Source organism: Solanum pennellii, chromosome 9 (assembly GCF_001406875.1).
Source record: "Solanum pennellii chromosome 9, SPENNV200".
In the NCBI taxonomy this organism is placed as follows: domain Eukaryota; kingdom Viridiplantae; phylum Streptophyta; class Magnoliopsida; order Solanales; family Solanaceae; genus Solanum; species Solanum pennellii.
In genome coordinates this window covers 77,551,724-77,559,137 of record NC_028645.1, presented here as the reverse complement: position 1 = coordinate 77,559,137, position 7,414 = coordinate 77,551,724, and the positions used below count along the sequence as shown (strand labels likewise).

General features: G+C 34.0%; 1 pseudogene across 1 annotated transcript; it reads right to left on the bottom strand.

Annotated features, from left to right (window-relative positions):
* Window positions 1–1,107: 1,107 nt before the first annotated feature.
* LOC107029564 lies at window positions 1,108–6,797 on the bottom strand (annotated as a pseudogene). The gene is made up of 4 exons (XR_001458022.2): window positions 6,269–6,797; window positions 2,808–2,928; window positions 2,355–2,705; window positions 1,108–2,252 (listed from the first exon to the last, which is right to left on the bottom strand). The product of XR_001458022.2 is annotated as a rho GTPase-activating protein 2-like (transcript).
* Between the last annotated feature and the right edge of the window lie 617 nt (window positions 6,798–7,414).

The following is a 7,414-nucleotide window of genomic DNA, read 5'->3' as shown; positions in this document are numbered from 1 at the left end:
CATATATATTATTAATAAACTCCTTTTTTTTCTTTATTTTTTTTTTGAGGAGGGGGGGGGGGGTTCTAATGTGTAAAATTAAAATTATATTCATTGTTTTGAAGTTTTATTAAAAAAATTTACCAGTTTAGGCTTGCTATAGACAATTATATATTGTAACAAGCTATTTCTACACAGATAATTGAAACAAAAATGTCTCACCTTGACTCTAGAGAAGTTGGACTTAGTCAAAATTAGCAATTAGTTAAAAAATAAAATCACTTTTAGCAATTGCTTATAAGTTATAGGTTAGCAAATTCTTTTTATCAACAAGAGAACAAATATGTTTGTTCACAAGATAAACTTTGTAATTGTAGATTTATGAAATGACTAAAATCATTGAGTTTGTTTCTTTAAGTTTTTTTTTGTTGTTAAAATGAGGGTAGTATAAAGTTTGGTTTGAACATAAGTTAAGTTGAGAACTAGTTATATCACGATCAGTTATCTTGGAAGCAGTTATTCAGGTAGAGTATTATTTTTTAGTGACCGTTTGATTTGTTTTATCAAAAATAGCAGACAATCGTATAATTTTAAAAACAAGTTCTAAAAAGTTTGAGGGACTTGGGGGTTATTTTTGTCATTTTTATTATTTTATCTCAAGATAAGAAATTCTCATATTATTATTTCACCTTATGACGCGAATAATTTATTGTGATACTAATTACTTATATTCGTCCTCTCATTTTAGAACTATTTGTATTTTGTCTAGCATATTTCAATTTATCTCAGATCTATTTATCTAGGTCTAACAACCTCGTACTAACAATATGTTTTCCACAACAAAATATAGGGGGAAAAAACAAAAAAAGTAAAATTCATTGTTATGTATCGATGAAAATTCTCATTATATATAACGATCAATTTGATGTCATCGTATTGTTACCTTTTTTTCCCCCTCATTTTCCATTTACTTATTATCTAATATTTATATTTTATCTCTTACCTTAATTTTTTATAGCAATTCTATCCAATATCCTTCTGATGTATAACATTATGTAACGGCGAAAGGCCAGACACAATACAATATATCTGATTAGTCATTAATACAATACAATAAAATATCATATATTATGACAACAGCTGTAGAATGGGAAACCCATAGGAAAAACTTAATGGTGGTTGAATCTAAAACGCACCATGTAAAATATACAAAGATAATACTGTTACAATTAAAAAACAATTCACATTATTCATGATTAAGAGCAAAATGGAAATGGAGCACAAATGAACTTTGCTTCCATCTAATTCCCACTAGAATAATCACCTTTCACTGTTTTAGGCTTTCAGCTGGCTATTAGTTAGTTGACCTAAATCATGTGTGGCCACTCTCTAAAACAAGTCAGTACTGTTTAATAAGAGGAAACATTATTCATGGAAAATGAAAGAACAACCCATAATCTTGTTACCAAAAGACTATGTTCTTTATGTGAATCGTCGCCTTTTCGTTAGAGATCCTTTGCTGATGAAACAAAGGGAAACCATTCTGTGTCTAGACTAAGCATAGCAACTTTTTACATAAAACAACCATTCACTGATGATATAGAGATTCAGGACTCCTAAAAGAAGCATCACCGGAATAGATTCAATCGCACCAGTTTGGATGAGACAGCCAACTAACTACATAAAACAGCAGACTCTACCATGTTCACATCATACTTACCATGTTGACATCATTTGTGCTTCTACATGCTCCAGTTAATCTGCTTGCACCTTTAACCCCATAGAAACAGAAGTTGCTCTTGAGTCTTTTGCTATTGCTAGTGCTCAAGCCTGAACTCCTGTTTTGATTATTAAGTTGATGAAGAAGGATCTCCAGTAATGGTGGAGGCACTCGTGGGTTTGTGTTCGCTACACAGAATTCCTTGTAGTTGTTTCCGGAAGTCATTTTTTGCATGATCGTTCTCATCCACTTGTCGTAAGAAGCTTCCTTCTATCTCACTCAATGACTCGATTTCATCTCTATCTTCACTGTTGTAGCTATAATGAGGCTGTTCATCATCATCTGATGCTGGCCCTGGTGATTCACATCTATTCTCCATCTCTTGTTGGGTGTCAAAATCCTTCTCAGTTTGTCTATCAGAAAAACTAGATGACATGGGTGAATATCCTCCGCCTTCTGTCTCTCCGCGTTCTCTTAGTGTTTTCACAATCAGGGTCTTCAGTAAGTTCATCACTTGAACAGCATGCATGAGTGCTGTCAATGGATCAGACATCTGATACCAGAAACAAGAAATATAGTGATATGCTTCAACCAATTAGTCAAACTAGAATTTAAGATTTTCTATGCCTGAACTGCTGAAGTATATTCAGTTTACCTGTGTCATATTTGGGGCAAAAACCATAGCTATGTTTCTGGCATTCATCTTGTTTGTTTCCTCTTTCTCAACAACGTCAGCCATAAGATCAATTGCCCACTTGAGCAATGCGGTCTCAGTTGGCTTAAGCTGATTCACAAGCTCAATAAATTCCTCCTCGCTGTTGCATTGCATTACCTGTTCAGGTGAAAGCCCATCAAGCACACCTGATGGAAGTTCCCGGAACCAAGCTTTGATGAGTCCAGCCAAACAATGGACATTAATGTCGTCAGGCACAATGCCTCTGTTGAGCTGGTCCCTTACATGCTCTTCATGGCTATTCTCTGGGTTTATTCGGAAAATTCCTTCAGCCTAAAGGTTCATCAAACAATACTTAGACAACTATTTTGACATTGAATATAATTACGGGGGAGACTTCCTCATGAATCAGAAATGATAGAAAAAATGTGATACCTTTAGACCATCTTGTGAGTATAAACGTTCCTGCATTAACAAGAGAATAGTCGGGACACTGTTGCCTCTTGTATCATAAGAACACTGCATTGACTCTGGGGAGATTCCAAAAACACTGACACTGCAAAAACAATTGTACAAATTTAGCATGATACAATAATGAGCTAGAAACACTGTATAAAGTCTGGAAGCAAATCACAGACAACCACTTACATCTTCTTCTTTTTCTTCATCATAATTTTTTTGTTTGGATAAAGAGCCAACCACTTACATAATAAATGTGACATACAGAAGTAGAAAGGAATTAACACACTTGCTGTTAGAAAAGTTCAAATTAAACGAAGAGCTGAAGACAGTTCAAAGAATGGAGTGAAACTGAACAACGTAGTATAGTGACAAACAGTGCAAAGAATTCAGCATCTGTATGATATGGTGGAATCATCGGCAATTGAAAAAATAGCAATTACCCCACCATTCAAAAGGACCTCAAGCTTCTAACATCTGGAATCAACTATAACCAGTTCTTTTGTTTACCCTTTTTTTTCTTTTAAGGGATTAAATAAAGAAAGATAGAAGCTGCATACTACCATCCTCCTTGTATTGTCTTTATTTAGCATCAATGCCTTGCGATTACTTAGCTAAATTCCAATAATTGCTGTCCTAACAATTTGTTTTCAGGTTGAAGCTACTAGAAGTCCTTAACCATGGACACATCTTGGTTTTAAAGTACTGAGTTTAGCCCTCAGCAAAAGAGATGAAAATAGAGCACAAAGATTGCAACTTCTGCGACCAGTGAGATAAACTGGGGACAAAACTTAGTAGTTTAGATATGTTTAAAGAGTTATGTCAAGATCTTCCTTGTTACCATTTTTTACGGGAAATACCACAGGGATAAAACACAGAGCAGGAATAGCATCTCAGCTTTGCATACTGGCATGGGAATTGCTGGATAATGAGAGGTTATTTTGACATTTTGGTCAAGGAACTACTACTTTCATCCCTCTTGACAATTCCAGGCGGATCTAAGGGTGTTCACTCAAACCCCCTCGACCAAAAATCACATTGTATATCCTTCTAAAAAAAAAATCACATTGTATATGTAAGGTAACCTTTTTTTATTATTATCTGTATATATAGATTCTGAATCCTTGAACATAAGGAGTGGAGGTTGGCTCAATGGTTTAGTGGTTTCAAAAGTCACGTTGAGGTTACGAGTTCAGATCCCAAGCACTGCAATTTTATTTTTTTGAACCCCCTTAATGAAATTCCTAGATCCGTTGATAGAAAAACTTAGTTGTAAATATATGACATTTGGGCCTAACTCAACCCCAAAATCAAAAATATGACACTAGGGCCTAACTCAACCCCACCAGCTAGCTTATGAGGGGAGGATTCTCAAGTCCATATAAGCACACCACTAGTCCTCCATATCCAACCAATGTGGGACTCTAACCACCTCTAACATTACTAAAATGACAATTCCGAAAAAAATTAGGTTTAGATACAGACACAACTTTAAAGAACACTTGTGGTGTAATCAACTTCAACAAGGTTATAAACTTGCTTTAACTTGGCACAAGGATACTCATGTGAAATGAATAGAAAACCAAAAACCAATATGGTGGATATATCTAAGGAGTTATGTCAGGATCTTCTGTGTTACATTTTAACAGGAGACACCACAAGAATCAAACGCAGTACAGGAACATGAACCCACCTTTGCATACTGTCCACAGAACTAGCTGGTAAATAAAAGGTTACTTTGACCATTTAGTCACAGAACTACTAATTTCTTCCAAAGTTATCATTCGAGTTGCAAGTTTGGCAGATGGTAATTAACAGCAGCTATCTTGACGTACTACAATTCTATAAGAGCCACTTCTTATTGGTAACAAAACTTACTAAAAAATGATAATTCTGAGGAAGGTGATTGTAGATGCAGACAGAGCCGTAGATAATCACTTATGGTGCAAACCAACTTACGCAAGGTGATGAATCATGAACATGCTCCAGTTGGTTACAAGGAGACTCGCGTGACAATTACTCCCTCTGTCCAATTTATGTGGCACGGTTAGAATTTTGAGATTCAAACTTCTAAACTTTAACCGTTAGTTCAGATACAGAAGCTTTATGTTTTTTGAAAAAAAATTTATATATTAGAAATTTATGTCAAAATTAATATAAATCACAACAACTAAGAACTTAGAAATATCTAAAAGGCATATAAAGAAATTCTAGTCAAAGAAAAACTTGGTTGACTCTTGAATTTCAATTGTGCCACCTTGATTGGGACGGAGGGAGTAATTGAAAACCAAAAAACTTGTTTTCGGTTGGTGAGGCATGAAATAAACTGGTCTATTATGATCATGTTTCCAAAAGTATAGGGGACCATTGAATAGGCATATCAAAATGCAGAACTATTCAATTACAAAGTAGGATAGTGACATAATTCCATTCTTCCTAAGCAGGCCTACAATAAAAGTATTGGCTAGTTGTGCGATATTAGAGCATACTAATGCTATCTTCATCCTCAATTAGCTTGCATTAGTATGTGTTCGTTGAATGCATAAGGACGATCCATCTTGATAACAATTCCACGATAACAAGAAATGCAAATTAACTGTTCGATGTATTCTTGTTTTCCCCTCTTCCATTCCCAATTAACACAATAACAAAAAATAAAAATTAATTGTGTTCTCCCCTCTTCAATTCCCAATGAACAACATGTCTTGACCTAAAATCTAATAGGATTAAAGTAATACACAGTAACTCTATTGCATTTACTGCACATATAAAAACATCACTATTTTTCAAAGTTTACATGAACTACTCCTAAACTTGTTGTATTGCACAGTCTGTTGATAGATCATCTTACTTAAACATATTTACCCTCCGTTTCAATTTGTTTGTCCCGCTATTGACTTGCCACCAAATTTAAGAAAGTAAAATAGACTTTTGAATCTTGTGATCTAAAACATGTCACGTAGAAAATTGTAACTAAAGAGTTGTCAAAAACTGGAAGAAACATTCTTTCTAAAACGGACTACAAAGGAAAGTAATCAAACAAATCAAAATGGAGAGAGTATTTGAGAAAGTGAGCTTTACAACGAATGTCTGTCTAAAGCTCATATAAAGTAGAACCTTTACTCGTAAATTGACTGTCAGTACAAAGAGAGCCTAACTATAACAAATCCTCTGAGCATTAGTGAAAATTCACATAATGAATCCTAATTAGTTTGGAATTTGAGTTATAGTTGATTGAAAAATAAGTATCAAACACGCTGAAAAAGTAAAAAGTCTCATCTTTATCTCAGTTTTATGCTTTTTCTTTACAATCAGATGAAAACAACATAAAAAACAAAAAGAATCATGAAACCAAAGTCGACCCAGATCAATAATTTGAAATTTAAAAGCACCCAAAAGGCCAAAAAACACAATAGAGTAAAGATTTTTAAACAAACCTGGCACTGGGTGCTTTACAAGGGATTTCAACTTCAAACTCAACAGGAAGACCCAAAAACCCATGAAACCGATCAAAAGTAACATGAGTAAGATGCTGAACATTCGTAGGCCATCCAATTTCCATAGCATGAACTGTAGATTTCACCTCCTCTTTTCCATCAAAACGACAGTACACCATAGATTTCCTCAAAGCCGCCAACAAGAAATCCAACAAACACAACTGATGCTCCCGGTTTCTCTCTGCCTCCGCCATTATCTCCTGCGGTAATTTCTTTCGCCGGAAACAACCCCCGCCGGCGGAGCAACAAAATCCCCTTTGAGTCTCTGTTTCTTTAGGCCGTGTTTGGAAATGTTGAATTGGTTGCATTGAAGATTGTTTCGAGGTTTCTTCGGGGGTTTCAAACGGCCACTGGGTTTCAAATATATTTTTTTTCTGACCAGAAAGCCCTTACATACAACAATAAATTTCAGTTATACCATTTTCTTCTACAGAAATTTTGTGCTTTTCAGGTAAGGTGTTGTTTACCAATCATCACTAATATTAATATTAATATTAGTAATTAATTACAATAAATAAGAATAAAGTCCACTTTGTTCTAACTAAAACTCAACTGCTCAATTTTATCTTTATTTGGATTATGTCAACTCATCAATTAATGGTTTTAATTATACATATTTATTATATGGACACTTTGAATTAATTATTCCTTCTTCCGTTGTTTTCACTTCTGTTTAGTATTAACTACATTATTGACACAATAATAACAATAACATGTCAGTAAAATTTCACAAGTAATGTTTGAAATAGTTAATTGTTGACACAACAACAATAACATATCATATCATTGAAATCTCATTTTGGGTGTTCGGAAAACGATCTGTGGTATTTGATTTGGTAAAATCTACGCAAATTTTATCATTATTTTGTGATGACACTTTTTTTTAATGATCATTGTTTCTGGGGCAACACAAATGACAGAAATCACCTTGCGTTCTTTGTATAAATTAAACTTTGAATTTGAGACGTTCAGATTCTCAATCACTTCATTAACCACTGAGTTACACACTTGAATACAAGTGACATTTTTTAAAATATAATAAATTTAATATTTTAAAAATTATGTAATTAATTGTTTCTTGATTTT